This window comes from Dipteris shenzhenensis, chromosome 16 (genome assembly GCF_047967505.1).
Source record: "Dipteris shenzhenensis isolate YYH24624 ecotype China chromosome 16, Dip_SZ_1.0, whole genome shotgun sequence".
NCBI classification, from domain to species: Eukaryota; Viridiplantae; Streptophyta; class Polypodiopsida; order Gleicheniales; family Dipteridaceae; genus Dipteris; species Dipteris shenzhenensis.
This window is the reverse complement of record NC_141611.1, coordinates 33,132,845-33,150,716: the sequence shown is the minus strand read 5'-3', so window position 1 is coordinate 33,150,716 and position 17,872 is coordinate 33,132,845. Positions and strand designations below refer to the sequence as shown.

General features: G+C 42.7%; 1 pseudogene; it reads right to left on the bottom strand.

The window, feature by feature from the left end:
* Nucleotides 1-6,793: 6,793 nt before the first annotated feature.
* Nucleotides 6,794-8,322, bottom strand: LOC147892858 (RING-H2 finger protein ATL72 pseudogene; annotated as a pseudogene).
* Nucleotides 8,323-17,872: the final 9,550 nt, after the last annotated feature.

Sequence of the window (17,872 nt, the reverse complement as noted above, 5' to 3'; positions counted from 1 at the left end):
ATCCAAAGAGGTCGTGGTGGATGGCAGAGAGGCCAAAATGCAAACAGCAATGTTCAATGCTACTATTGTGGTAAAATGGGTCATATGGCTAAAGAATGCTACAAAAAGTAGAATGACATTATGAATGGAAAATTACAGCAAGGCAATCATGCATCTTCTAGTAGACATGGTGATGACAGAAATGAGCATTTGTTTATGGTGCAGCACATGACCAATTCTGTGACAAGTGCAGAAGAAAGCAATGATGTGTGGTATGTTGACTCAAGTGCATCAAACCACATGACAGGTCATGCAAAATGGATGCAAGATGCAAGGAAAATGGAAAAACCAGGATTTGTGGAGACTGGTGATGATACTGCACATCTTATTGTGCAGATTGGTAAAATTCCTTTGTCTATGCAGGATGGGAAAAAGAAATACCTGTCTGATGTATTTCATGTCCCAAATATCACTAAGAACCTGGTTTCTATTGGTCAAATGGTTGAGTAGGGCTTGCAAGTCAGATTTAATCCTCATGGATGCTTTGTTGAGGATATGAAAAATAATGGTCGCTAGATAGCAAAAGGGAAGAAGAAGGGCAGGATGTTTACATTGGATGCAGACATGCCTGAATTGAGTGCAGCAATGTTTGCACATGGGACCGGTGTAGTTGCAGATATTGATATCTGGCATAAACGCATTAGTCATGTTAATGTACAGCGACTTAAATCAATGCAGGCTCAAAATATTATTGTAGGATTGCCTAAATTCAAGGTTGCAGAAATGCATAAGGTATGTGAAGCCTGTCAATTTGGAAAACAAGCAAGGAAACCATTTCCTAGGCATGTTCAAGAGAGTAAGAAGCCATTGGAATTAATCCACTCTGATGTGTGGACTACTAAAGCTGCATCTATTGGAGGCTGTCATTATTTTGTCACTTTTATTGATGATTACAGCAGAAAAGTTTGGGTGTATTTTATGAAAAAGAAAAGTGAAGTGTTTGGGCACTTCAAAGCTTTTAAAGCTATGGTTGAAAAAGAAACAGGCTTGCAAATAAAATGCCTAAGGTCAGATGGAGGGGGGGAGTACCTCTCAAATGAGTTTGCAAGGCTCCTGCAAGAGCATGGCATAAAGCAGTAATATTCATGCAGTCATACCCCACAGCAAAATGGACTTGTAGAAAGGAAAAACAGGCATATTGGAGAGGTATCTTGGGCCATGCTAAATGAAAAAGACCTTCCAGATTATTATTGGGCTGAAGCAGTTGCTACAGTAGTTTACATAATGAACAGGACTCCCACTGCAGCAATACATGGCATGACGCTAGAGGAGATGTATACTGGTAGGAAACCAGATATTTCTCATTTGAAAAATTTTGGTTGCATTGCCTATGTTCATGTGCCAGATGAGTTGAGGTCCAAGTTGGATCCAAAGGCTGAGAAGTGCATCTTTATTGGTTATTCTCTACAGCAGAAAGGGTATCGATGCTATAACCCTTCTACTCGTAAGTTGATAGTGAGCAGAGATGTTGTTTTTGATGAGATGAGCAGCTGGTATAAACCAGTAAATGTGATGATTGATGTAGATGCACAAAATGGTAATGCTGCACAGAATTCATAGCAGCAATCACAAAATATTAGTGGACTTATAGTGTCCTCTAGTAGTGGTTCACATACTTTGCCATGGACAAGCAGATTGAGATCTGGAGAATCTCCTCAAAGCAATGCAGATAGTGGTATGCAGGTATCACGAAAAGGAAAAGAGAAGGTAGATCAGCCCATGTTTGATGTGAATGTAGGTCACTCTTATGTGGATGGTGAATCCAGTGGTTCAGAATAGAGCATTGATGATGAGTTGGGTTTTCCTTTTGTTGTTACACCTGGAGTATGGAAGACTAGGGATGTTTTGAGGGCACCTGGAAATGAGCCTATTTTGCGCAGGTCTACCAGAGCTAGATATCCTGTGGATAGGCTGAAATATGATGGATTTATAGCCATTCACTATGCCTATATGGTCAAAGTGATATAGGAACCAAAACCCACTTCTTTTGAGCAAGCCATGGGAAAAGAAAAATGGGAGAAAGCCATGGATGAAGAAATGGATGCCTTGGAAGCAAATGCTACATGGGAATTGGTGCCTTTGCCTAAAGACAAGAATGCAATTGGCTATAAGTGGGATTATAAGGTCAAGCACAATGCAGATGGTTCTGTGAACAGATACAAGGCAAGATTAGTTGTCAAGGGGTATGCACAGACATATGTCATTGATTATGAAGAAACATTCAGTCTGGTTGGAAGGATGGCAACCGTAAGAGTAGTCATTGCTATGGCTGCATCAAAGGGATGGTCTTTACATCAGATGGATGTAAAGAATGCCTTCTTGCATGGTGATTTGCAAGAAGAGGTGTTTATGGAGCAACCACCAGGTTATGTTCATGCTGTTCATCCTGAGTTTGTTTGCAGGTTGAAGAAAGCCTTGTATGGCTTGAAGCAAGCACCCAGAGCATGGTCTGACAAGATAGGACAGTATTTTATCACTATTGGCTTTCAGATTTCCAAGGCAGATTTCTCACTTTATGTGAGAAAAATAGAGAAAGGTATTATGCTGCTTGTCATTTATGTTGATGATTTGATCATCACAGGTGATAGGGATGAAGATATCCTCCACGTGAAAATGCTATTGAAGCAAACGTTTGAGATGAAGGATTTGGGAGAGCTGCATTATTTCTTGGGCATTGAGGTGATTAGATCACCAAGTGGGATACTGCTCTTGTAGAGGCAGTATGGATTGGACATGCTGTCCAAATATGGGATGACCGGCTGTAAGCCTATTTCAGTTCCTTTGGAGCAGAATATGAAGCTGAGCACAGATGTACGCGAGCTTCTAGAAGACCCTACTATGTATGGGCACATAGTAGGAAGTTTGATTTATATGACTATTACCAGGCCAGATTTGAGCTATACTGCTGGATTGGTAAGTCAGTTTATGCAGGCTCCAAGGAAACTGCATTTGGATGCGGCTAGACGCATACTCAGGTATGTGAAGTCCACATTGCAGTATGGACTATTTTATGAGGCTGGGGTTCAGATACAGTTGCATGGATACACTGATGCTGATTGGGCTGGTAGTATTTCTCATAGACGATCTACCAGTGGATATATGTTCTCTTTTGGGAGTGCTGCAGTCACTTGGAGCAGTAAGAAACAGCCTACAGTTGCCTTGTCGAGCATAGAGGCTGAGTACAGGGGTGCAACAATGGCTGCATGTGAGGTAGCTTGGTTGCATAAGCTACTCTATGATATGCATCAGTCTACAGATGGGCCAGTTGTCATTTATTATGACAACATGAGCAGTATACACTTGGCAAATAACCCAGTCTATCATGCTAGAACAAAGCACATTAAGGTGCATTATCACTATGTGTGGGAGAAGGTTTTACTAGGTCTTATTGATCTAGTTTATGTCAGCACAGAGGATTAGGTAGCTGACATATTCACGAAGGCATTGGGTGCAGAGAAGTTGCGCAAGTTCAGAGACCTGCTTGGTGTGCAGGAATTGGGATTGAGCTCGAGGGGGAGTGTTGAGATATCGAGCTCCACTCATGATATGCCAGGGTGACCGTTGTGCATTTATGTCACCGACTTATTAGCTGCAGATGCGGTTGGTACACCACCCACGAATAATAGCTATCCTTATGTACTCTAGTTCGTGGCTCAGTTAGTATGCCACCTTAGTTAGCTGAGTTTGGTTTGAGACCCACATATAGGGTTCTTCTATTTCTTTGTACTTGAGTTCTTTTGGCTTTCACAACTAAGAAGACGAAAACTGTTTTCAGCCTCCACCTTTGTGTGTATTCCCCCATTGTGTATGTGAGAAAGCCGCAAGTGAGACTCCTTCCCTCTCTCCCACTATCTTTACATAAACCATCACAACCGAGTCCATTCTTAGAAGTAGACAAATTCTATGCCCTATGTCTGGGCATGCTCAGGTGACAGTATCGTTTAAGGTCTATTTTTACTATAGAGGAAATGTTGATATTTTTTGTCCATTCCATCTCCATGCAGGGCGAAGATGGATATGAAGATTGAGACTCCTCCCTTCTTCCCAATCGAATCACAGTTGGATGTAATGGTTTTACAAGGCAATGCAAATAGTGACAAAATTGAGAAGTGATCAGATAGAGCCACACTGGAATTGATATTTTTCCACTGCCTTAAAATCTAGGTTGCTACTTTTAGTTGCATAGTGTGATATATTTTATGCCTAAAAACCAATAGAAAGGAACCTTTACATTCCCTTTCAATAAATGCATGGGGCTCTAATATCTTTTGCTAAGACTTTGGGTTTTCATCCTCACATCATCAAATTTTCCTTTTAACTACTTTAGGTACGTGAGTTGCAAAATAAATGTCTACAGGTTCCATACAATGAAAATGTGCTCCAATTCTCTATCATGTCCATCGACAAATTATTTCATGCTTCATCAGCTCAACTCTTAGCAAATTTTTTTGATGGAGAAAGTATTTCATTGAACTCTCTCGCAGTTACTTGAGCTCAAATGTTATGAGTGTGAGCATTGGTGGAAATATATAGAAAATGGATGCGGGTTTTGGTGGTATACATATGTGAGTTGGGTGATATTTGATGCAAGTGTTAGTGGTATAGTTACACAAGTTATTTTGATTTCTAGTGGCGATATAAGTGCATGTTTTAGATGTGAGTATAGTATTGGGAGAGTTTTAACACGAGTCTTTGTGATGATAAAAGTGGTAAGAAGCAAAATCCCAATGATAGTATGATCTATTTCTTGACTTCAAAATTTAATTGTTGTTGAGTGCCTAATTTGATAGCTATTGCTTCTACAAACATTGTCTCCAAATTTTTGTGAGGCCCAAGGACACCAAACTTGTAGAATGTTGCACAATGTGTTGCTCGATGTTCAGGAGCTGAAGTGGATGATTCTACCTTGGAATTAAGCAACTACATTTATGTCCATGTAAGTAGCCAAGTGTTGATGCTTGGGCTTACATAATGCTAGAGATGCATATATTATGGTTGAAACACTTGAGAGGATGTGAGAGGGAGAAAAACCCTCAACCTCTCTATATCCCAGCTAATCATGTGCCAACGATTCCCATTTGCTGACATCTGCTCACCATAATGAGTACATAATGCCTGCTTTTAATGCTGCTGAGAGGGGCACCACATGGCATTGCCATGTGCTCTTATACTGAGCTTCTACATCGAAAATGCTAAAATGCAATCAACTTTTTGAGCAACATAGTAGAGTGTGTTGGGTTTAAGAGCTAAGTAGCAAAGTTGAGCTAGAAGGTGTCCTCAGCGGTGGGGGCCATATCTTAGAGGATGAAGAAAGAAGGGACACAGCCAAACATGATGGCGCTCAAAGGTTTGAGGCATGTGGCACTTCTTTTTCAATGCCATGCAGTAGCACCTCCCAAATAAGGAATTTGAAGATTCTCTATAGATTCTCTCCTTAGTTGTGAGGTGCCACATGGCCCCTTTCCTTGTAGTCTCTTCATGCCCTGCCATCTATGTCCTGCTCATCATAGCTCCCACCAATTCCTAATCCCCCCTCCTCCTCCTCTTCCTACACCATATGATTTCCTTTATTGTCCTCTTCTCTTGCTCTCCCTTTGTCTCCTCCTCCATCACCTCCTCGCCTTGCCTCCTCTCTTCCACAAAGAGAGAGAGAGGGAGAGAGAGAGAGAGAGAGAGAGAGAGACGGAGGAGGGGGGGGTTGTGTGAATTTGCACCTCGATCAAAATCACATGGCAACTCATCTAGCTAGATCATTGAGTAAATTGAGCATAGATCCAAGCAAAGCAATGCCTCTATAGTCGAGGGGTCTTGAAATTTTATTTCTTGGAAGTAAAGACATTTTAAGATCCCACCTTGAGACCCAGCACAGTGGATCTCTAGCCCGTTGTAGACGGGTCATGTTACTGGTGTGTAATTATAGTACAACATTGCACAACACTTAAACCATATGAAATATTGTCAATGGATTCTCTTTAGCTGTGAGAAAAATACTCTTTCGAATGAACACTTGCATGCATGTATGTGCATTAGAATATATTTTTGATGTGTTTAAATAAATTGTTATAACTTACAGGCTCTAGCATACATAATAACATTTTCAATGGTTTGGTGATCAATAATAATTTGGATCTAGCAAATTCTCCACATGCAATCGTTGTGAGAGATACTATATGTAAATCATGTACATCATAAGTGTGTTTAAGGCCATATCTCTGATCATATGATTAAAAGACACCCTTTTTCTATACAAATTTGGAGCCATTTTTCAAAATGGTTTTTATGAAATCCCTCTAACATAATTTAAAAATAGCCTTGGGTTGAGCACGCATGATAGTTACATTTTTTCTATTCGAGACCATGGGTGTTACTCCCAATCATGTTTCAGCCTATTTGCAATTTCTCGTATGTTGAGTATACATTGAAAAGAACGGAAGATATTGAAGGAGGGACATACATGTGGCATTTAATCTCGTTGATTAATCTCGTTGAAGATGAGGTACACTAATTTGTAAAGATAGGCACAACAGTAAATGCACCAATGGCCATTAAAGTAGAGCAAGCTACAATCAAGTAAATGCTTTATTGGCCATTAAAGAAATATTGAGAGTACAAGGAGAAATAGTAATTCCACAATGCGCTCTTTTGGCTCTCTATGGAGTGTCGTGTGAAGGTGCTAAAGGAGAAACTCTAAGCGTTTTCAAACAAAAACCTTGCAAATGCTATTTAAAAATTCAACTGAACTTTAAGCCGCGTTTTCAAACAAAAACCTTGCAAATGCTATCAATTTTAGCTAGCATACATAAATTCGCACCCATAGATTGGAATCTTTCAAATTCCATTCTAAGAAGAATAACATTCTCTGTAAGAAACAGAGTTGGAAATTCACATTGAGTCTCTCTGTTTGCGTCTAGAGCTGCTAGATCAACATAAATGCATCGCTCCTCTCTGTGATTCGTCTTTCCGCCAAAGCATCGCGAACATCTTTTGCTCTTTACGAGATCGATCAAAAGAAACGATCTGCAAATCTCGAGTACAAGAAAAAAAACTAAATCTATTCAAGAGGCCGAAGCTTGCATCCACCAGCTCTGTCGATGCGTGCAGCAATACAAGATGGTAAAACTCGAGAATGCACAGATGACCACTACGGGGATCATGATCTCTTGCTTGGAAGCGCAAGGAGATAGATGCATGCAGGATGTGCGGCGACAACAAAACGGATATGCACAAATCGAGTAGCTAAAGGCTTAGAGTGGAATATTGCTTGCCGTCGGCGGTACTGTGAGCCCTGGAGCTATGGAGCTATGGCAGTCGCAGCAAGTGCTGCAGCATTTGGGAGTCTGTTGTTTGCAATAGCAGAGGCACCATGAGAACGGTGATCAGTTATGACCCTGCTTAGTGACGGAGATACTCTCCCTGCTCCGGCTGCAATCGCAACTTGCTCTGCTGATCTCTTTTCAGCTATGGCGCTCATCAGGTTGTGCCTGCAGGTTGGGCACGATGAGTGAGACAAAAGCCAGGTGTCTATGCATTTGATATGGAAGCCATGTTTGCAATTCGGAAGAATTCTCAGATTCTCGCCATCTGCGAAATCACCCAAGCAGATCGCGCACTCGGACCCCGTCTCCAGTGGACCTTTGCCTTTGCCATACACAACTGTAGGAAGGGACTTCACTTCTTTCTTCTTCATACCCGTATTAGCGCGCCGCACCGCCGCGTCTTCTTGTGATTCAAAGCCTATCGGTCTGGTGCACCGCAGCGCACACCTTACAACATAATTGATGCCCAGAGCACAAATCAGCACACACAATAGCGCCGCCATGATGATGACAACATTCGTATCGAAAGCACTGGGACTGCTGTAGAGGGCATTCCCATCTTGTCTTTGATCGGCATCGGCATCGACCTGTAGATCTGGAGGAGAGGGAGTCACCACGGTCAAAGGATGCAGCATCCGTCTCAGAGAGATGAGCGGACGGCGAAAATCTCGTGATATGCTCATTGCAGTCTTCTCTTTCACTCGCTCGCTCTTGCACCGAGTCGCAATCACTCAGCAGATGTTACGTTCACTAAGATGATTTGCTCTTCGTCATAGATTCCAAAACTGTCAGCTGCTCCGTCAACGACCTTCTCCCGAAACTCTCCCACACAAAAACATCTACGTGAGCTAAGCAATGAAGTCTCTGAAGAGAAGGAAGCCTTCAAGAAGGTGCCTGCTGCGAAGAACAATCTGACGTCCTTTACAGGCAACAGAAGTACAAATGCTACACTCTGATGGGAGCAGGAAGCGACAACAGGACGCTTAATCTGTTTTAACAGTACTCGTCCAGTCTTGTATAGTCATGTGCAAGCAGCAGGAACGCGCAGGTGCCGGGGCCCGGGAAGTAAAAGCCCGTGGGAGGAGCGAATAAAGCAAGTCGAAAAAGGTAGGAGCAGGATGAATTCTTGTGGGATTAAAGGCAGTCTTGGGGGAGGTAACTTGCAAGGTAAGCTGCGTAGAGTGAAGGTGGTGGATCGATATAGAGCTGGGGTTGTATAAAAGCGGAGGTGGATGTCGGGTTTGGGGTTATACGGACAACAATATATGTTTGGGAATGGGAGCTGGTGGAAGGGTGCAAAGATGCGGGCAGCAGGCGAGGTGATGGGTTGGATGGTTCATACTGACGAGGAGAAAGTTTTGTAAGATAATGCGCTCTGTGTGTGTGTGTGTATGTGAGTGAGAGAGAGAGAGAGAGAGAGTGTGTGTGTGTGTGTGTGTGTGAGAGAGAGAGAGAGAGAGAGGATCAGCAGATCGCTCCTGCACTCTGGACTTCACTTGGAACGTCACTCCGCTCTCGTTCAACCTTCTCGTGTTCAATTTTCTTGTCCCTGCGTTCTTCTTTTGCTCAAAGGTTTCTGCACTTACTTTGCTTGTAGTTGCTCATCTATAGCTTTAGGCATCTCCTGCAGCTGCTGCAATGCCCTTCCAGAACATCAATGAATTTTGTATGCCCATCTCTCTCTCTCTCTCTCTCTCTCTCACACACACACACACACACGCACACAAACCGCATCGAGCTTGCTTTGTGTTGGCGCGCTCTCTCTCTGTCTCTCTCTCCCTCTCTCTCTCTCTCATATACTCATACCGTGCTCTCTCTGACACACACTCTTTCTCACTCAATCTCTCAGCGCGCGCGTACACACAAAACAACTGCAGCCGACAGCTGCTTCTCTGTTTCGCCTACTCTCTCTCTCGCACTCACACACATACATCATAGAACTCTCTTTTTCGCCTATTCTCACACATACATCAGAGAGCTGTCTCTCTCTGCTTCTCACACATACATACGCACACTCTCAGGGAAGGATTGAATTCTCTTTTTCTCCTCTCGCTCTCTCCCTCTTCCCTCTGTGCGTGTGTGTGAGCGAGAGACGTCACAGCCACCAGCTCTCCAGAATGGAGCGTACGTGTTTCTCTGGCGGTCGTGTGAGCGTTATGTGTGTGTGTGTGTGAGAGAGAGAGAGAGAGAGAGAGAGAGAGAGTGTGCGCGCGCGCGCGCTTTTCCTTCGTCCACACAAAAGGTGCTGTTGTTTATAGCGTTGCACATCCGATGAACAAGCGTCCTGGTTGATGCCCACAAAAAGATGGTGTATCATGAACAGCAAGATCACATGATCCTCACGACGATGATAGATTGAAAGTTGCTGCAGCAAGAATCCCTGGGCGAAGATAAACTCCATTTCAACATAGACATAATCAGTCACACTGTATGCATGTATATTCCGGTACTAGGTTGTTTCGCTCTATATTACATCCCGGTAGTAAATACTTTTGTGTGTGTTTTTTTACTGTTTCGTCTAGGCGTTTTCAGTAGTTCACGACAAGGCCACGGCAATAATGATAGGAGGTTTAGAGGTTATTTACAAGTATCACAACTCTTACGATATCTACGAAAAAGTTGTGGTAGGGTTGCAAATGGTCCCTTCATGTGCTCGCCCAACACCGCAATCACATGTCCTTCACTTTTGCAAAAGTGGGAATTTGATGATGGGATTACTCATTCGCATCCTTAGACCATTAATGTGATCTCATGAAAGAAGATCGGACACTTGCATAAGATGCACTTTTGTTGGTTCTTGTTAGCTTTCAATCTTTTAAGAAAGCTTTGTAGTTGGATGGAACAAACATGTTTTGCATACGATAAACATAGTGCATTCACTACACATGCGTGTATACGCATATACAATGAAGCCCAACGGGGGGAGGGGCGGGGGAAGAAAGAAAGAGAGAGAGATGTGATATTTATTTTTAATATAGTACCACAAAGTTAGTCTTCATCATTACAACCACATGTGCTTACACACCCGACACATACCACCATGTTTTGATTAATTTGTGGACTTTCATGGGTGGTTTCTATGAGATGAATCATCATGATATGGAAACAAGTCAAAAACATAGAGTTCATCATTTCCTCCTCAAAGTTGAGAGAGAGAGAGGAGAGAGAGAGAGAGAGAGAACTCTCATGCACCTAGGATGATTTTAAACAATATGCTTAATACACTAAAAGTGGTGGCAATGGTTCAACAAAAGGCATCAGCTTCGCATGTGTGCTTGTGCTTGTACACATAAGCTCCTTATATGATATAAGACATTGCCATAGACTTTAGAATGCCAATTATTAACCGTTGTTGTTACACCATGCAAAAGACCTACTCCACACTATAAGAAAAGATGCATGTGCTCATGAGAAAAAAAAGAAAGTGAAAAACTTTAGCATCCACCCTTACAACACAAAATGATGTACGTATATAGATTTAGGACACTTTTTCTAACATTTTGAAAACATTTAGTACACGTACATAATAATCCAACTCTTTCAATGATCTAAAAAATCATATATAAGGCCTATCACACATCATTGTTCATTTTCACACAAGATGATTCATATCCGTGTAAAAAAAGAGGACTCAATGCATAGTAAAGCAAATGAATAATTAATCTTTTAGTGTAATAATTATTGACTTTCTTTTAAAGTAAAAAAATATCACAATCATGATAAATCTTAGTTAATTAAGGCTTTCGTGCTTCATGAATTTTCTAGAGCTTCACCAACCATTGTTTCTCATGGCACGTGTCTAGGCCTATTCAAGCACAAAATTGCCCCAAAAGTAATCATCACTTTATTACATAATATCTAAACTAGATGATTTTTAATAAGCTTTGCAACAAGTGAAATTATAAACTTAGCCTTTTAAGACCCAGATTTATCATGTCAAAAAGAAAACACTCCTGAATGCATGCAGATCATTCACTGTGCACAATGGCTCCTTTAGTTATTCTCATGTACACTCCCACAAGAACATCTACATCAATTGTACCAAAAGACTTCTTATCATATATATATATATATGTACTTGCATGATAGATGTCTTAGAAGAAAAGCCTTCAAACAATTACACAACACTTTTTCTTCTTCATAGTTCCCCCATCAAGCAAGTAAAGTTTGAATTTACAAAACAATACCAACATCCTCGATCAAAAATATCAAAGTTCTATAGATTGCTAAACTTGACACATGGGCAATGGTTAACTACTTATTGTAATAAAGAAATAATTAAACATTTGCAAAGTTTTTTCTCTATATTCACAACAAGACAAAGCACCCATAGACGCGCGCACAGACGTATTTTATGAACTAAATAAAAAACTTACGGGCGCGTCTATTTGCACGTCTGGAGACCCGCGTCTAATTGCGCGTCTATATATCAGACTCACACATGTATAGACACGTAGTTAGATGCATAAATAGATGTGCTTATAAACGCGTTTATAAATGCACATATAGATGCAAGTCGAACAGACAGACGCGAATATAAACGCACTGATAGACGCGCTTTTTTTTTAATTTAAACTTTACAGAATACTGTGTATGTTGTGTATGCTATATAGTTACAAGAATCCCATATCCACATTCTGTAATTCAATTCTTATAGCCAACCGCATTTTAATTACAATTCCAAATAAAATATTACAACTCCAAAACGCAATAAAATTGAAAGCTCAAAAAGTGCTTGTATATACATATAGCACGAAGCTAAGCCACGTCATGTGGCTTCAAGTACAAAAAATAAGAGGAGTCTATATACAAGAGGCACGAAGCCAAGCCAGTGGCTTTAAGTACAAAAAACAGTAGCTAGCACTACTTCTACGACTAATCCTCGCTGCCTTCCATGCTCCCTTCTGCGCTCCCTTCTGCACCTCCTTCCTTGTCTTCCTCGTCGTCTTGTGCATGGGCCTGTAAACAAGGGACAACATATATCAATGTATGAAAAATCAAATCTTTACTTATAATTTTGGCATTATTTAATTACTTTCAAATACTTGGGGGGCCGCTCCAGTAGCTCGGGTATACGCTCCTCAGTAATCAACCCGTCATCATAGAAGTGCCTCCATGTATCTCCTCTGTGATGGTGGCAGTGGTAGGCTGTCTCCACTGGAGTAGGGTATCTGCCCACGATCTCAAGCTGCATGACCGCGACACACTTTGTGGAGGGATTAGTACAAAGAAACAACCAACCTCCTAATAAACTACATAAGCAATATAATTTGAGATCGATACTTACAAATTGGGCCTCCCATGATACAACACCCCCTGCTCCAAAATGCGTGCTTCCATATTCCTCCATCTGAATCCTCCGTGCCTCCATGTGCTGTAGAATGGGGTCCTCCCTCGCTGACTTCATTGCCTTCTTTCACTCACGCTTGTGAGCAGTGTGGGGCGGGCCCCTTGGTGGTTGACCTGCCTCAAGCCTGGCAAGCTCCGCTAGTGCCTGCCTCTTAAGCGAAGATCTTTTATTGCTAAGTATCGTAACAATCTTTGACTTCCCCCATTTATCTAGAGTGATTGGGGGGGTTAGGATACCTAGAGCGAACAGTAGCGAGGGTCTCATCAGCCAACCTCTTTGGGTGGTCTTTATAGTGGATAAAGCAATCTCTATAATTGTTAGCAATTACAGAGCGCATGAAGGCCATGATGTCCTTCCCCCGCGCATCCATCAAGATGCCTCCTGTCTGAGTGATGTCATAATAAATCGTACCATCACCCAGAGGCACGTCTAAATCATATGAATCATCATCCTCCTCACCGCCACATGGCCCAAAGCACTGTGCCATGCATCCGCCACCGCTCTCCCTGCTACTACACCTGCTACCCTGTCGTGTCGAGCTCGTACGCTGGCCACTCATAGCTGGGGACTGCACAGGACTATGCTGACCACTCGTAGCTGGAGAACCGAGTCTCGACGGCTGGGGAGTACGTCGACGGCTCACCGAGACAGAAGGACCTCTTGACGACATGGGGGAAGGGGCATAAGACGGGATGGTAGAAGGGACATAAGATGGCATGGGGGAAGGGGCATAAGACGGTACGGGGGAAGGGGCATAAGACGGCCGTGCTGACTCCGCTGGGGTGATCTCAGGCGGTGTGGGGTGGCTCGGAGTCTGTAGTGCTGACTCCTGGGGAGTGTTAAGAGTACCCGTCATATACCCGTATAACTCCGCAGGACTAGGAGGGTGCCCTAAAAGATTATATAAGTCCTTTCAAATAGGTTCCCGGGGATCAGGTGAGCTAGAAGCACTTCCTGGCCACATGTTGAACTGGAAAAAAGGAAAAAAATCTATTACTGATGAGCTGAGAAGAAAGGGGAAGAAAAGAGAGGCTTATATTACTGTCAGAGTGCATCTATAGACCCGTCTGATTTGCGCGTCTATAGATGCGTCTAACAGAGCATTTAACAGTGCGTTTAACAGTGCGTTTAATAGTGCGTCTAACAGTGCGTTTAACAGTGCATCTAACAGTGCGTCTAATAGTGTGTTTAACAGTGCATCTAATAGTGCGTCTGTGTGAGCGTCTATAGACGCGTCTGTGTGTGTCTGCAACAAGCCAGACGCGTGGTTAGACACGCCTGTAGACATGCTTTTAGATACGCCCTGAGACGCGCCTATAGACACGCTCTGACAGACGAGATTTCTAAAAAGTCGAAAAGGACGTTGCGCCCGACACAAAAACGTGACGCTCATACCTAGATCCTGCGTTTCCTGGATACGAGAAAGTACAAAACTGGAGAGAGCAAACTTCCAAACAAGAACAACTTCAAAAAGACTTACTTGGATAAAGGTATGGAAGGTTCTTCTTTCTTTTCCAAACTTGCTTCTTCTCCTTGTTCGTCCTCCTCTCCTTTAAGCTTGGAAGTAAGTGTAGGTACGGTCCCTTTCTCTTGAGTGAAAGCTTGGAAGTGTGTATGGGAGGCTCTCTCTTAAGCTTCGAATCTATGGAACTGCTAATAAAGAAGGAAGGAAGCTACGCGCGAAGTTTAAGTAAGGTAAAGAAAAGCAAAGCGAGCGGCATGCCGAAAAGTAGGTTTAAAAGCCGCGTCTATAGTCGCGTCTATTAGCACATCTATAGGCGCGTCTAAATACATAGAGTAGATGTGTGTTTAGACACGCCGTTAGACGTGATGTTAGACGCGACTATAGACGCGGCAATAGATGCAACACAGAGTTTAAATTAAACATTTGAAGAAGAGCAAATTTGGTGGGTTGTTTGTTTGTAGGATGTCTCCATCTTCAACAAGTAGCTCCAGTAAGGATGAATCCCTCCGTATCCACCATCGCGAAATGTGGTTGGAGCAAAAAATCAAATGTCTGTGTGATCGATGTCGAGGAAACATGTATCGTGCACGTAGGATTACACTCAATCATATCTCAAAGTATGGAGAATGGGATGTGACCGTAAACAGGGTAAGGGTTTGTAAGTTAAGGTTGATTGAGATACCTATGGGTATTCATATGTTTGAGTTATGATCCCGTTTTAATTTGATACAGGATGCAGTGCCACACCCACACATGTTACCCTATGCCCGTCGTGAGGAGGCGAAGCATCGGCGATATGAGGTGGGATCTTCAGGAGGGACCGTTACGGATGCATGGAGTGATGGTGATAGTAGCCCTCCGCCATTACCTCATGAAGCCGTGGAGGAGGAGGTGATTGATGATATGGTGTGGGATTTATATGTCCATCAAGGAAGGGATAATAGCATGGAGCAAGATGATCTTTTTACCGCAGCATCGACTCCACTGTTTGAGGGGTGCACATTCTCTGTTCTACGTGCCTCCCTTGAGTTACTAGACTTGCAAACCATCTATGGATGGAGCAATGCAAGTTGAATGCATTACTCAAGTAAGCTTTAAAGTTGATTTTGCAAACATGGTGAATTATGCTAGTGGGTCAATTACTCGAATGCTTTTCCTCATTTATGGTCTTCACGTGCAGGCTATTGTGTAAAATGCTTCCAAGGGAGAATAAATTACCGACCTCAAGAGATATGGCAAGGCAACATGTGACCTCTCTTGGAGGATTAGATTACAAGCGCATCCATGCATGTGTCAACGATTGCGTTTTGTTTCGTGGACTACATAAGGATGCAAGAGAGTGTCCTACTTGTGGAGAGGCAAGATATAGAGCAGATCTCAAAAACTTGGACGTGCCTCGTAAGGTATTGCGACATTTTCCCATAATCCCTCGCATCCAACATATGTTCAAGTGCAAATCTATTGCAGAGCTCATGTCATGGCATTCCTCCCATCGATCAACCGATGGCAAGTGGAGAACTCCCGCGGACTCTCCTGCGTGGAAGCATATTGAAGACACATGGCCAAGCTTCAAGGAAGAACCTAGGAGCTTGAGACTTGGATTGGGTATGGACGGTGTGAATCCATTTGGTCTCAAAAGCATGTCTTACAGTGTATGGCCAGTGGTATTGGTGAATTACAATCTTCCACCCTCTATGGCTATTAAGAAAGGACATGTCATGCTGTCCCTTCTAATTCCAGGGAAACATAAATTCAAAAACCCTGATGTTTATTTGGAGCCTTTGATTGATGAGCTAGAGATACTTTGGAGAGGTATCGAGGTGCATGATGTGAGCAGGCCTCCCTCGTCACGAGACTTCAACTGCAAAGTAGTCTTGATGTGGACGATGCATGACTTCCCAGGCTATGGCGAGTGTTCAGGTAAGCATTGCATTTTTTAATTATGAATAGGCAAAGGACGTGGCACCCTAAACCCACCTTCCACTCTTAATTGCATCTATTGTTCAGGTCTCACTACATCGGGTTACCATGCATGTCCTGTTTGTGGTCCTTCGCTAGTTGCCTCACGGGCAGACGCATTGAATAAGGTCATCTATGAGAATCACCATCGATTTCTCCCACCTGATCATCCTAGATATGTTGCCCCTTGGAATGAAGTCCTCCCACAATCACTCACCACAGGAGATTGGATGAGAATTTGGGACGGTTCCACAACTCTACCACTTGGCATGAGCCGGTAAGGGTTTGTAACTATTAGCTGGAAGTAAAGATTGGCTATATTGGTTGAAAGTAAAGATTGCACGCTAACACTTTATTTTGTTTAGATACTCCATCTTTTATCGTTTACCATATTGGTCCCACCTCAAGATCAATCACCTGCTTGATCCCATGCATATCTTCAAGAATGTGGCATCTACCATTTGGGAGCATTTGAATGGGACATGAGATTCGGCAAGCATAACGGAGGATCTACGTACCACAAGGAGGATGCATGAAGCTTGGCCTCAAGAGAGACCAAATGGGCGTGTTTTTTTACCTCGTGCACCGTGGATGTTATCAAAGCTAGAGATGGCGACGGTGAAGCGCGCTATTACTACAATTCGTACTCCCAGTGGATGCATGAGGTGTTTGAAGGGAGCCTTTACAAAGAGCAAGAAAAGAGGTGTAGAGCAATTATATGGCTTGAAATCTCATGATTGGCACAAGATGCTCCAAGTAAGTATTTTATGTGCATAATATCTTTTTCCTTTCAAATTTGTGAGTGAATAGCTATAAGTACCTAATCAACCACCTCCTCGTGGGTTCAGTTCATACTACCTACTAGCATTTCACGTAGTGCATCAAAGGACGTGAAAGATTGTATTTACAAGATGGGCGAGCTTGTGAGGTATGTGAGCTCAAAGGAAATAGATCCCACCACGCTTGAGAATGCTCGAGTTATGTCAGTGGAGGCGGTTTGTTTAGTGGAGGAGACATTTCCACGTTCTATTCTCACAAGCCAACTACATCTCATAGTACATTTGGTGGATGAGATTGCTATATGCGGTACTATACATGCACGATGGTTGTTCTTCCTCGAGCGCTTCATGAAGACCTTGAAGGGCTTCGTGAGACAAAATGCAAGACCCAAAGGTAGCATGGTCGAGGGTTGGTTGGTACAAGAGTCACTTGTATATATTTCTGAGTTTCTTGTTGATGTGGATAGCTCTCTCCCACGACTATAGAGAGATGATGAAGACGTAAGGATGACCTCTATTGTGCCTCAAGGAAAAGGACGCAACAAAGTAATAGACACGGAGTTGCATAATAGTATCAACCTCTTTTGCGTGCTTAATAGTGATGTGATGAAAAGATGGGTGACAAGATATGAGGATGCAAAGGCAAGAAGACAAGAAGAAAGGGCCCTCTTTCGTACACACCACGGATCTCGTGTGCCATACCCTCAGCATCTAAGAGCACTTCCAAAGGATATTCATGTGGATTGGCTACTTGATGAAATGGAGAAAGCAGAGAAAGACGAGGGGATGCATATCACAATGGAAGAATGGGAGTATGCTAGGGGATGCATGAGCAAGGTCGGTATATAGAATGTTATGCATAAGTTAGGAGCTTTTTATAATTTAGACTGCTTATTTAATTGATTTTTTCTTGGTGTAGTGCACTATGTTCAATGCTATATGGTGTGAGGGCAAGCATTTTCGA